Below are 14,598 nucleotides of genomic sequence, written 5' to 3' on the forward strand. Positions count from 1 at the left end.
ACACATGGGAGAGGACAACAGCTCAGGGCAAGACAGTCAGGAAGAGGGAGAGAGAGAGAGAGAGAGAGAGAGAGAGAGAGAGAGAGAGAGAGAGAGAGAGAGAGAGAGCGCTCTGCTCACCAAGGCAGAATATGAACCCCAAGGCAGACCCTAGTGATCCCCCCCCTCCAGTTGGACCCTACCTACCTACAGTAACTACCCGGTTAATCCAAATCAGTGGATTAATCTACCAATTCTGTTACAATTCTCATAATCTCATTATCTCATGTCCAAAAATTCTTACATTGTCCTCACATGAGCTTTTGGGGGGCACCTCCTATCTAAACCATAGCATATGGTTTATATAACATAAAGTGGAGATGTTGTATTTGCCCTGTCACAGCATTGAGAAGGTATCCCTGGGGTTCAGGGAGGTGAATTTGACAAGTTATTCAAAATCACTACCCACCCCCACCTCCAAAGATTATATCCTGCAGAGAGCCAGAGGGCACGTTACTTTCAAAGATGAGAAAGAATTCATCAGACAGCAATCACGACTATTTTCGTTAGAGTGGTGATGACTGTAGGAGATACGGTAACACGACTGGACTCACTAGGGTCTAAAGTGAAAATAAGATGACAGAAATACAGGTGGCCGTATTTAATTCAGAGATAAGGTAGAATTTCATTACTCTAATTATCAGCCAGTTCAGAATGGCAGCTAGATCAACCTTCCCACGTGAATCTTGGTAAAACCTGACCTTTCATAAGGACCCTCCACAATAGTTGTTCTCGCACTGTCTTTGCCACACCAATATCTGTGGACACAGACTCTTGTTTATTGAAAGATTCATCCTGCAGAGCATCACTCAAAAAAATTAACTAAATTTAAACCAAGAGAATAGAAATTATGGACATTACCTTCATTGGTACCTTCATTTATAACATCACCAGAAACTACATTCCCTAAAGAGTGCTGAAAAGCACCAGCTATGGCACCAGCTTGTAGATATTCCTGTGTGGGAATCAGGTTCTGCCCTTCAAGATGTGGCAGGGCCTTGTACCAAGCATCTAGGACCTGTATCTACAGCAGGTGGGACAGTGGATTTGGACACCAAAAGTGCAAATAAGTGGCTCTACTCCCCACTACTCCCAGTGACTGACATAGAAGCACTTGTGATTTCTAGTTTCACACCTTGTGGTTCTTTATATTGAGATATCTTGGTTTATAGAGGGAGGATACTTTGACCAGGAAACACTATAAAAGTTGTACTAAGTCAAAAGTTACAGCTGCCACCTTGTTATATGGTGCTTAGAAACCAAAAGGCAAAGAGAAGAGTTGTTCTGGGTGGGACAATTGACACTGATCCTCTTGATGGGATAGGCTTGTAACTGCGTAACAGAAGAATGGAGGAATATGTCCATCATTCAGGACTTTTCTCAATATCATCATGCCTAGTTTGAAGGAAGAATCACAACAATTACACCCTTACTGAAGAACGATACTGAGGATCACAGACTCCTCAGAAATGAATGTCTGGGTCACGCCAGTAGGCAACACATATGGTCCTGCAGAATGGATAGCTAAGGGAAGTGGTACTCCAGACTGGGGAAGAGATGTTGAACATGGGGAAGAGATGCACAGGGATGAGATGCTGAACATGAGTTACGCTAAGAATCATTTATGGGACTTATCCTTGCTAATCCTTCTTTACGTTTTGTGTGCTTCTTTCAGAAAATCACCATCTTAAAGACTTCATGTCAGCTAGTCCTTTAACTGATAAACATTATTGAGTCTGACCAATGTCAAGGGATGCTGTGGCAGACAATGTAGTCCAGATTCCTGCAGATGCCTTTTTGCTCTTAGCATCTCCTACTCCTTTGTCTCCTCTTAAAGCCCTCTCTACATCTAAAGGGCACTTTTTTCTTCCAGGAGCCAGCTCCCCCAGGACTAATATTGCTGGTTGTAGAGGATAGATGCAGGGACCTGGAGACCAGCCCCTAGGCCATTGCTTAGCCACCACAGGAATCTTGAGCCCTATTCTCTTGCATAAGGACCATACACCTCTGATTTGTAACCTACACTTCCAAGTTTCTCTTTAGCTGAGGTTGGAACTACTTTTTGCTGCTCTTTGTGTTTTACATACAGTAGATTATAGCAATAATGAACTAAAATGATTTGCTTCTCCTTGTGTCCATGACCTTGAATAATCACTATATGCACTGGCTCTGGCTTGGTTATGTAACTTTCTGTGATCCATGGGCACTGGAAAACATCATATACTTGTGCTTAGAAACTTGCCCTCTGCTGTCCTTCCTGAGGACCTTACAAACACTGTGCATTTAATAAAGCTGAACTACTTTGTTGGAGACACTTGGGCCAGACAACCAGCCAATATACAAGACTTTCAAACATGTAAGCACACCCTAGTCCAATCAGACAAAGATGGAGCCCAGCAAAATAACCACTCCTCTGAGCCCAGACGAAACTGCTACCCACTCCCTGCCCCAATCATAGGCTAATAAATTACCTTTGTTTTAGACTGATAGACTGTGGCATGTCTTTTGGCTCTGTCTGTTTGGGCAACAGGTGTGAACTGATGCAAGACTCTTGCTTTAATTTTCCTGTTGTATGACCTGCACACCTTTATGCTTCCTCCTGGAAGAAATCCCTGTATAATTCACTTATTTACACAGGAATCTCTGTCTCAGGAGCACTTCTGAAAGATGTGATAATTATGCCACTCTTAGGATTTTAGGGAGAGAAAAGAGTGTTAACCATCTACATTACAAAAATGGCACTTATTTGAAGTATCTGGAATACAAATATTGAAGCCATTCAGAAAAAAAATATGAGGGGAGCCTGGTGTGTCTTGCAGGCCTCAATTTTTCTTTATCCTCAATGTACTATGACTATCCCAGCCCCCTTCAATGGATTTTGTCCATCAACAGACTGCAAATTAGGGCTCAAATCCTGAGTAGAGACTTGCCAGTGGGTTAAATAATTCCAGACCTTTAAAACACATCCTAATGATAGGACAGATAGTCTGTCTATTATATTCCCTAGTGCTTTCTCCTATAACAGATTAGCAATCACAAGAAAATAGCTAGTGAAATATTTACTGCCATAATATAAAAATTCAACTGCCAAGGGTATGTTTCCCCCATTTGCTGCCTGACAGAAGATTCTCAGAGCTCAGAAAGGAGTGGCCAAGCACCAACCATGGCATTGAGGTTTTTAAAATCATTTGACTACATTGAACAGCATGAAGGAATGTGGTCCAGTATGATAGGAGCCCATCAACATCAGAAAAAAAAATGAATTGCATCAGCATTTTTAAAATAACTTCATTTTGGGAGTGATTAGTGTTTAAAAACTCTTTTACAATAGAAATCTTCATTACAAGGTAATTGATATTTAAATTTTGATTCATTTATATTGCCCTTAGGTATACTTTTTTCCCAGAAGTGAAAAAGTTATTTATTTATTTTTCAAATTTTTAAAGTTTGATTATTTCATGTAATAAAATGTCTTTATAAATTATTGGCTTTCATAGGATTGTTACAAATTACAAGATTCCTGGTCTGAGTGCACCTCCTTTAATATATATATATTTTAGCCATGCTGTGAACTATTTATGAGAGATTCTGAATTTTATGAGCAATAACCAAGCTTCCAATAAAATGATAAAGTTACTAAAATTTTGGAAAGATTACTACTTCTAAGATTGAATAATATTAAAAGAATAAAAGACTGTGATAAAGGAGAGATTATATTTGAATTATTAAAATTAGCAGTACAAGGACAGTGGAAGGCTATAAGTATATATAAAATAGAACTTTAATTAGAGCTACATCAACTCTTGTCTGGAACAAATACTGTGATTCATAATATTAAGTAAAATGGAGTATATGCTAATAAAATTATCCTCTCTTGTGTTTTAAATATATGAATCCTAGAAATAATATGAAATCATTTATTCTACAAAAATATTGTGTCATCTCTAATAGTAGGTTTCTGGTTCAAAGCTTTTAAGGACTCTTAAGATTCTGATCTTTCCATTTTAAATACTATGTTGTCTGTCAATGAAGAAAAGTCACATGTTTTTTTTTTTTTAAGTATAAAATTGTTGTCCAAGAACTGGTATAGTGTTCTTGTAAGGATTAGTCTCCTAATTTTTACTCATATTCACTGCACCACAGAAACATCAGGTATATGTGCATTTCTCTCCAATTGCCACACATGTGGAACAGCATTTCTGAACGTGTGGTTATTCATCCTGCTCAGTGAGGCAAGCCAGGGTCAGACAGTCAAGGTTGTATGAGCTCTCTCATATGCAGAAGCTAGAGAGAAAAAAAAGAAAAGAGATGAAAGGGAACTTGTGAAAACAGAAGTGAGACCAGTAGAGTAGGGAAAGGGGTTTGGGCAGGGGGAGAAGAAGAAAGAGAAAAGGGGAGTATAGGAGAATGAAAGAGACTATGCTGTGTGTGTGTGTGTACAAATGTATCACAGTGAGTCATTGTGTATAATTACATCAATAAAAATCCTAAAAATAAGGAGTTTAATTATTTTTTAAAAATATATGGTACATAAGGACTAATGAACTTTCACTTCTTAACAAAGTAATATCTCCTATTGTTAGTTTCTTATTTAGCAGATATGGTATTTTTGGGGGGTGATATCTGGGAACCTAAGAGTGGAAACATAAATAAAAGGGAAAGGACAGACAGGGTCACCTGCTTCCAGCACTCTAATGCTACAGACCATGCAATCTCAACAAAAATTCTGTATAATATCACAGAACCAGGAATTTAGACATAAAGTAAATTGTGTATCAATTGGGTCTTCTATCCAGATCCCAAGCAATGGTCTGATGAATACTTTTCAGCTATCATCTGGGCTAGGCAACTACCCAGTTATCCAGTCAAGCATTAATCTGGGTGCTACTACGTTGTGTTTTGCAATTGGTGGACTTTAAGTAAAGGAGATCCTCTTTGCAATGAAGATGAGCCTCATCCAATCAATTGAAAAAAGTCTTAAGAACACAACTTAGATTCCCATGAGGAAGAAGAAATTCTTCCTGAAGATTATGGCTTCATCTCATGCCAAAGAGTTTCCAGCCTTTGAGCCTCCATGGTTATGGAGATGATTCTGTTTATCAACCTAATTCTTTGAAACAAGTTTTTCTATACATATACTACAGAAATATATATGTATCTGTAAATATATGTGCATATATATACACATAACCCCTATATGTGTATGGATGTACACAATACACATATATGTAATTTGTTTCTCCATATAGCTCAAACAGACATGAGCAGATTAAATTTTCTAACTTCTTTAAGTTTGGGATAGAAGGGAAACTTTCATGGGTAGGTAAATACGAAATCTCAAACGTTAGAGATGATTCTGTTTATCATTGTTCCTCTTTGCCCCCAGTCTTGCAAAGTCAAACAATAACAGTAGCATAGGGATTAATCAGCCGGGAGATTTGTGAAATCACTTTGTATAATTTCTGATCATCTTTAGTCCATGCCCATATTTATATTGGAGTAAATACCACTTCAGAAAGTGACCACACTGCTTCTGGAAGGAAGGTAGATTTGAATCAGGAATGCAGGAGGGACCTCAAAATACCCAACAAACTGATTTTGAAGCCTTTCCCTAAATCTAACAGTAGTGAAAACCCAATTATATCATGGTGGTATTGTAAAAAAGTGGTCTGCTAAAAATCTAAAGCCAATAATAAACCTGGACAAGGAGTTTTGGCAAAGAACTTGAATCAGAATAAACAATATTGCAGGGGTATAAATAATTGTGGAGATCTGATTAGTGAGTTCAGCTAAAATAACCAGGTATGTTCACTAATTTTCAAGATGACTGTGTGTTGAAATATAATTTCCTTGGATATTTCATGATTACACATGGTCCAAGCCTTTTAACTGAGGAAAATGTTTAAATAGCAAGGCCTGGTAAGTTAGAGACTTGGAACGTGACTTCCCAGTGATATTTGCTGCATATTATTATTGTCCTAATAAATAAAAAGGAGGACATTGTCCTCCACTCCCTGGAGAAGATTTGTTAACTTTATATTGTGGTAAGTCTGTCTCACCTGAGGGAAGGAGGGGCAGATTGCCAGCAGCCCCTACGTAAGCACTGAGTGTCATACTTTTGAGGTTGCTTTCCTGTAATATAAGCCCAAGTGTGTGGGCAAATGGAATAGGATCATCTTTTGTGTCACCCTGAGAGGATTCAGAGCATGGGTATCTGATAAAATTTCTATCTTGTGAGGAAATCTGCACTGTTTCTTTGAACTCTCCCTCACTCTGTCTATACACACATAAATATATATGTGTAAGTGTATATATGTTTATATATGTACATATATACACACACATATATAACTCTTATTAATCAATAGTATTATCTTTTGGTAAATTATCGCAAAATCATGGCTAGAATTTTTTAAAAGCCATTTATTTTAGTGATTTTTTTTAGCAAAAGCAAGAAGAGTAACATTTTTAATAAATATTTGCATCTATTTTATCTGAAAATTTATCTAACACTACAGATCATAAAGTTTTGAATAAGGTGCTCCCTTCTCAATTAAATCATTTTAATTTTATAAAGGTAAAATTATGATACCTAGAAGTGATAGTATAGTAGAAAATATGCAGGATTCCATTAATAAGCACATAAGAGTGTCATAATGTGGTGACATTTGAAGTGACTTCTCCATGTGTAACATCTCTCTTGTCTCCAGGCAGAGAACAGCTTTTGTTTTTAAGAGTTCACTACATTGTGCCCACCAGAATAATTCTGGATTAATCTCCTTCTTTAAAGTTCTGTGACCTCAATTACATCTGCAGCGTCCCTTTTGCCATGTAATATATTCACAGGTTCCAGGGCTCTGGGTACCTGCACCTTTGAGGAGCCCTTCTGCCTATCATGGCCTACTATAATGTGTGTTTAAAGTTTTAAATATTTCAGAGTCTTAATTGACTCCTTTGTAAATGAGCATACTAATACCTGACTCAAAGAGACCTTTTGAAATTTAGCAGATAATTGTAAAGCATAGAATACCTCTCCTTTCTCTTTCCTAGTCCCAGGAATGGCCCAAGTTTTAATCTGACTTGCATATGTATTAGACAGTGTGTTGATTAAAGCATTTCTCATGGAAATTAAATCCAATAGTCCCTTCACTTTGCTTACTGCTTTCAGTCAGTACAGAGCCTAAAGAAATGTGTACTTAACACGTGTGACAGACCCAGACATCAAATGCCTCAGTTAAGCCTTTGGCAAGTAATGATTCAAAGTCAATCCAATATTGAATTCCATGACAAATGACTAAAGTATTGATATTTTGTTTTGCTAATTAAAGAGAGATCCAAATGTTTTAGAGACAAACCTGTAGGACAGTTCTGTTAATAAAGTTGAGTAGTAAAAAGAACATTTGTTTTCTGCTATGGCACTACCCTAAATCTAGATTGATCCTCAGAACACACTTGGTAATGATCAAACACCACGTTTTCTTTGCACTGTCAGGAAACCTGCTTTAGTAATATGTCATTGCAAAATTCTTACATATGAAAAATAAATATATGGATTGAGACTTTTTTCTAGTAGAACAAGAAATGGCATTAACTCCATAACAAAAAGAAAAATCACTACAGAAAGTTATCTTGAACATAAAGATCTCTTTAGATGTTGCAATATATTTCAACAGTTGTTTTATTTTAATCTACTTTTATTTTTTAATTTATTTTATAAATTTTGGTATTGGGGATTGAACCCAGGGGCAATTTATGACTGAGCTACATCCCTGGCCCATTTTATTTTTCATTTTGAAACAGGGTCTCACTACATTCTGAGGGTCTCACTAAGTTGCTAAGGATGATAAACCAATGGTTATCTTTAAAGATAAATATAGGCTGTAGATTTAACTCTACTACAAACAAGCCTGTACTTCTTAATGACAGAGCAAAGAACACAATCTAAAAAATGTGACTTGGGGTACAAAAGCCAAAAGTAGGGGCAGGGGATATATCAGGTTGTTCCTGACTGTTAACATCCAGAAAGCAAGTCTATATAGGTGATAGATAGATAGATAGATAGATAGATAGATAGATAAATCTATAGACAGATAAATGTAAAGATAGAACTAGAGGTAAATTTTGCAAATTTACTACTGTGATTGAAGATATCCTCTCTGTAAATTTATAGATGGGAACTTACTCCCCACGAATGGGGTTGGAAGTCTTGGTAATAGGACTCTGCCCTTGTAAGTGGGTCAGTGCCTTCATAAAGTCTTGGGTTTGCACCTGCTGACTCATGTGCCAGGTGCTGACACCAGACCAGCTCCTCTTTTCATATTATGTATAAAACTGAAAATTTTGCTCAAATAATATTCTATAGAACATGAAACTTAAAACTAATATTTGTGACAGCCAGAAGGGCTGTTTTCATAGGTTTTATATATATATATAACTGTACCATTATTTGAGAGATTATTTAAATTAATATAGATTATAAGGGAATATTTAAAAAAAAAACAGACCTACTAAGTTAAATGCTACAAATAGACTCAGTAGGGAGAGTGTAAGTAATATAAAGAAGTTCTCTTCTCTTTTGAAGTCATGTAGAATTCTAAACCTGGTCAAAATGGTAGCTGAATCTGAGGAAATACTATACAGATTCTAATGTCTACTTTCAAAATGAAAATTTTTATTATCTGAAAAGTATAAATTCTTTTATTTAAAAATTAGGAAACTTTAATATAGGAAAGGACTACTAGTGAAAATAACCTATAGTAATAATTTATGATGAAAACTTTAGAGTTCTATTTGTGGAGATATCAACTAATAGGGTTCAACAATCATTTTTTTAATTTAAAATTACTACATATATCATGTCTCTCTTCCTTTTTTCCCCTTTTTTATTTACCTTCCTTTCTCACAAAAGATATTTTTCAATCTTTGGTGTCTCTTACATTACTAATAATTTAGAATTGAGAAGATAACATACTGATTTGACTAAAGATAGACTGTGCCGGTCACATGGGCTCATTCAGCAGTGTAGACAGAAAGAGCACATGTCTGTGGTATGACCTGAATGATCTCTAGGGGGAGTGGAATTTCCTCAAAAAAAAAAAAAAAAAAACAGTCAGATATCTGACCCATCCAGTGCATTCATTTATCAATACAAATTTATTATTTCAGTTTGGCTCATCTAACCTGCCCGTTCCCAGTTCAGTCAAAAGGAATCCACCTACTGGATTCCAGTGACGTCTAGAATCCAGGCAAGCCGAGGTCCATTCAACCAACCTCTCCTGCAGATATTTTGAACTTGACATATCCATCATATTCAAATAAATTAGTCTTCAAGCACTTACCGAGTGTTCACATGGTCAAGGCAGGTACTTATCCCTATGGGGGAATGCATTGAAATAAAAGCTATAGGCCCTGGAACAACAAAACAAGCAAACCTATCATTTAGTAGAGGAAATAATGTACAAATGCAAAGAGAACATGGAGCACTAGAGCTAACCTACAAGCATAGGATATGACGCTAAATGGGCAAAAAAAGATCACAAATTATATGACATAAAAGGTCAGTGACATTGTCTAAGAAAACTTCAGGGGTGGAAAATGAACTGCAATAGAAAAGGCAAAGCAAGACCAGAGCAGGCATTCTTGGTGAGGAAAAAGAATATGTGCAAAGAGACAGATATGTTAGCTGCAACATTAACTTCGTCTCCTATGGGGAACAGAGCCTGATTTCAAACCACACATATGCTTTTAAGCTTTTATTAAAATATAAGGGGAATGGCGGATGTGGTGAAAACAAGAATTTAAAAATGTATTTTCTTGTTGGAATGGTGACAACCTGTTGGAGCCAAGTGCTAATATGCCTTGAGTCAATGGATGGAAAGTCACCCATAAAGATGGCAGTGTCTGGTGGAACCACACTGCCCCAAGCTTTAGATTGCTTTCTGCCACCTACTCCTCCAACTCACAAGCATTTGCATCTGCTCCTCCAGGGTATCTACAAAATTGGTGGCATTGGTACTGTCCCTGAGGACCGAGTGGAGACTGGTGTTCTCAAGACAATGGGCATGGTGGTCACCTTTGCTCCAGCTGATGTCACAACTGAAGCACAGTCTGTTGAAATGCACCATGAAGCTCTTCCTGGCCACAACGTGGGCTTCCATGTCAAGAACGTATCCATCAAAGATGTTTGTTGTGGCAAAGTTGCTGGTGGTCCACAGAGCAGGCCCAGCGGCCTGCTGAGGGGCAGAGCCGCCCCCCACCCCCCGCGCCTGCCAGGTAGGCGGAACTGTGACCACCGACAGAAAAGGCCCAGTGGCCCGTGGAGGGGCAGAGCTTCCAATCACTCCTGCAAGGTAGGCGGGCCTGTGACCCACAGGCAGAAGAGGAGCAACGGCCTGCTGAGAGGCAGAGCCGCCCCCTCCCCCTGCGCCGGCAAGGTAGACGGAAATGTGACCACCCACAGAACAGGCCCAGTGGCCTGCTGAGGGGCAGAGCCGCCCCCCACCCCCCGCGCCTGCCAGGTAGGCGGAACTGTGACCACCGACAGAACAGGCCAGACCTGCAACAGACAGACAGAACAGGCCCAGTGGCCTGAGGAAGGGTAGAGCCGCCCCCCCCCCCACGCCTGCAAGGTAGGCGGACTTGCGACCCACTGGCAGAAGAGCCCCAGAGGCCTGCAGAGGGGCAGTGCCACTGCCTGCGCCTGCAAAGTAGGCAGAACTGCGACCACCGACAGAACAAGCCTAGCAGCCCGCAGAGGGACAGAGCCGCTGCCCGTGCCTGCAAGGTAGGCGGACCTGCTACCGACCAGCAGAGCAGGCCCAGCGGCCTGCCGGCGTGGTAGGCACATTGCCCCAATTGGAGGAGGGGCAGAGCCGCCGCCCGCGCCTGCAAGGGAGACTTTGCAACTATACAAGACCAATATAAATATATAGGGGGAACATTCAATAGCACAACAGTTTCACCAAGTAGAAAGGAACGCGAACAGTATGAAGAGACAAGGAAAGAAAGGACCACAAGCAATGCAGGTCAACTCAATGTTAGAAGAAGTAATAGCTGCAGCAGATGGAATGTCAGATAAAGAATTCAGGATATACATGCTTCAGATAATCTGGAGTCTCAAGGAAGACATCAGACAGCAAAATCAGACAATGAAAGACCACTTCAACAATGAATTACATAAACAAATCCAAGAAGCAAAAGATCAACTATACAGGGAGATAGAGGTTATAAAAAACAAACAAACAGAAATCCTAGAAATGCAGGAAGCAATAAACCAACTTAAAAACTCAATTGAGAATACTACCAGCAGAGTAGAACACTTAGAAGATAGAACATCAGACAATGAAGATAAAGTATTTCAACTTGAAAAGAACATAGACAGCTCAGCAAGACTGTTAAGAAACCATGAGGAGAACATCCAAGAAATATGGGATAACATCAAGAGACCAAATTTAAGAGTCATTGGGATACAGGAAGGGACAGAGTTTCAAACCAAAGGAATGAGCAATCTATTCAATGAAATAATACAAGAAAACTTCCCAGACTTGAAGAATGAGACAGAATCCCAAATCCTAGAAGCCTACAGGACGCCGAATGTGCAAAATCATAAGAGACCCACACCTAGACACATTATAATGAAGATGCCCAACATACAGAATAAGGAGAGAATTTTAAAAGCTACAAGAGAAAGGAAGCAGATCACATTTAGGGGTAAGCCAATCAGGATAACAGCTGATCTTTCAACACAGACTCTGAAAGCTAGAAGATCCTGGAATAACATATTTCAAACACTGAAAGAAAATGGGTTCCAACCAAGAATTGTGTATCCAGCGAAATTAAGCTTCAGGATGGAAGATGAAATTAAAACCTTCCACGATAAACAAAAGTTAAAAGAATTTGCAGCTAGAAAACCATCTCTTCAAAACATCCTTGGCAAAACATTACAGGAAGAGGAAATGGAAAATAAAAATGAAAACCAACAGTGGGAGGTAGGACAGTAAAGGGGGGAAAAATAATCAAAGAGGAAAACAAACCATGTTTAGTAACATAAATAAACAAATATGGCTGGAAGAACAACCCATATCTCAATAATAACCCTAAATGTTAATGGCTTAAACTCACCAATCAAGAGACACAGGCTAGTAGAATGGATCACAAAACAAGACCCAACAATATGCTGCCTACAGGAGACTCATTTGATAGGAAAAGACATACATAGGCTGAAGGTGAAAGGTTGGGAAAAATCATATCACTCATATGGACGTCGGAAACAAGCAGGAGTGTCCATACTCATATCAAATAAAATAGATTTCAAGCCCAAGTTAATCAAAAGGGATAAAGAGGGACACTACATACTGCTTAAGGGAACCATACACCAACAAGACATAACAATCATAAATATATATGCCCCAAACAATGGTGCAGCTATGTTCATCAAACAAACTCTTCTCAAGTTCAAGAGTCTAATAGACCACCATACAATAATCATGGGAGACTTCAACACACCTCTCTCGCCACTGGACAGATCTTCCAAACAAAAGTTGAATAAGGAAACTATAGAACTCAATAACACAATTAATAACCTAGACTTAATTGACATATATAGACTATACCACCCAACATCAAGCAGTTACACTTTTTTTCTCAGCAGCACATGGATCCTTCTCAAAAATAGATCATATATTATGTCACAGGGCAACTCTTAGACAATATAAAGGAGTAGAGATAATACCATGCATCCTATCTGATCATAATGGAATATAACTGAAAATCAATGATAAAAGAAGGAAGGAAAAAGCATACATCACTTGGAGAATGAACAATAGGTTACTGAATGATCAATGGGTTATAGAAGACATCAAGGAGGAAATTAAAAAATTCTTAGAGATTAATGAAAACACAGACACAACATATCGGAATCTATGGGACACATTGAAAGCAGTTCTAAGAGGAAAATTCATTGCTTGGAGTTCATTCCTTAAAAAAAAAGAAAAAAAACAACAAATAAATGATCTCATACTTCATCTCAAAATCCTAGAAAAAGAAGAGCAAAACAACAGCAATAGAAGTAGAAGGCAAGAAATAATTAAAATCAGAGCTGAAATTAATGAAATCGAAACAAAAGAAACAATTGAAAAAATTGACAAAACTAAAAGTTGGTTCTTTGAAAAAATAAACAAAATCGACAGACCCTTAGCCATGCTAGCGAAGAGAAGAAGAGAGAGAATTCAAATTACTAGCATACGGGATGAAAAAGGCAATATCACAACAGACACTTCAGATATACAGAAAATAATCAAAAATTATTTTGAATCCTTATACTCCAATAAATTAGAAGATAGTGAAGGCATCGATAAATTTCTTAAGTCATATGATCTGCCCAGATTGAGTCAGGAGGATATAGACAACCTAAACAGACCAATATCAATTGAGGAAATAGAAGAAACCATCAAAAGACTACCAACTAAGAAAAGCCCAGGACCGGATGGGTTTACAGCAGAGTTTTACAAAACCTTTAAAGAGGAACTAATACCAATACTTTTCAAGCTACTTCAGGAAATAGAAAAAGAGGGAGAACTTCCAAATTCATTCTACGAGGCCAACATCACCCTGATACCTAAACCAGACAAAGACACTTCAAAGAAAGAAAACTTCAGACCAATATCTCTAATGAACCTAGATGCAAAAATCCTCAATAAAATTCTGGCGAATCGGATACAAAAACATATCAAAAAAATTGTGCACCATGATCAAGTAGGATTCATCCCTGGGATGCAAGGCTGGTTCAATATACGGAAATCAATAAATGTTATTCACCACATCAATAGACTTAAAAATAAGAACCATATGATCATCTCGATAGATGCGGAAAAAGCATTCGACAAAGTACAGCATCCCTTTATGTTCAAAACTCTAGAAAAACTAGGGATAACAGGAACATACCTCAATATTGTAAAAGCAATCTATGCTAAGCCTCAGGCTAGCATCATTCTGAATGGAGAAAAATTGAAGGCATTCCCTCTAAAATCTGGAACAAGACAGGGATGCCCTCTCTCACCACTTCTGTTCAACATAGTTCTCGAAACACTGGCCAGAGCAATTAGACAGACGAAAGAAATTAAAGGCATCAAAATAGGAAAAGAAGAACTTAAATTATCACTATTTGCAGATGACATGATTCTATACCTAGCAGACCCAAAAGGCTCTACAAAGAAACTATTAGAGCTAATAAATGAATTCAGCAAAGTGGCAGGATTTAAAATCAACACGCATAAATCAAAGGCATTCCTGTATATCAGCGACAAATCCTCTGAAATGAAAATGATGACAACCACTCCATTCACAATATCTTCAAAAAAAATAAAATACATGGGAATCAACCTAACAAAAGAGGTGAAAGACTTATACAATGAAAACTACAGAACCCTAAAGAGAGAAATAGAAGAAGATCTTAGAAGATGGAAAAATATACCCTGTTCATGGATAGGCAGAACTAACATCATCAAAATGGCGATATTACCAAAAGTTCTCTATAGGTTTAATGCAATGCCAATCAAAATC

At 38.0% G+C, this 14,598-nt stretch overlaps 1 pseudogene; it reads left to right on the forward strand.

The window, feature by feature from the left end:
• LOC124103083 (uncharacterized) overlaps positions 1 to 14,598 on the forward strand; it is a 133,713-nt pseudogene that overhangs the window by 102,712 nt on the left and 16,403 nt on the right.

This window comes from Marmota monax, unplaced genomic scaffold (assembly GCF_021218885.2).
Source record: "Marmota monax isolate L192 unplaced genomic scaffold, Marmota_monax_Labrador192_F-V1.1 WCK01_AAM20220418_F8-fsc00039, whole genome shotgun sequence".
NCBI classification, from domain to species: Eukaryota; Metazoa; Chordata; class Mammalia; order Rodentia; family Sciuridae; genus Marmota; species Marmota monax.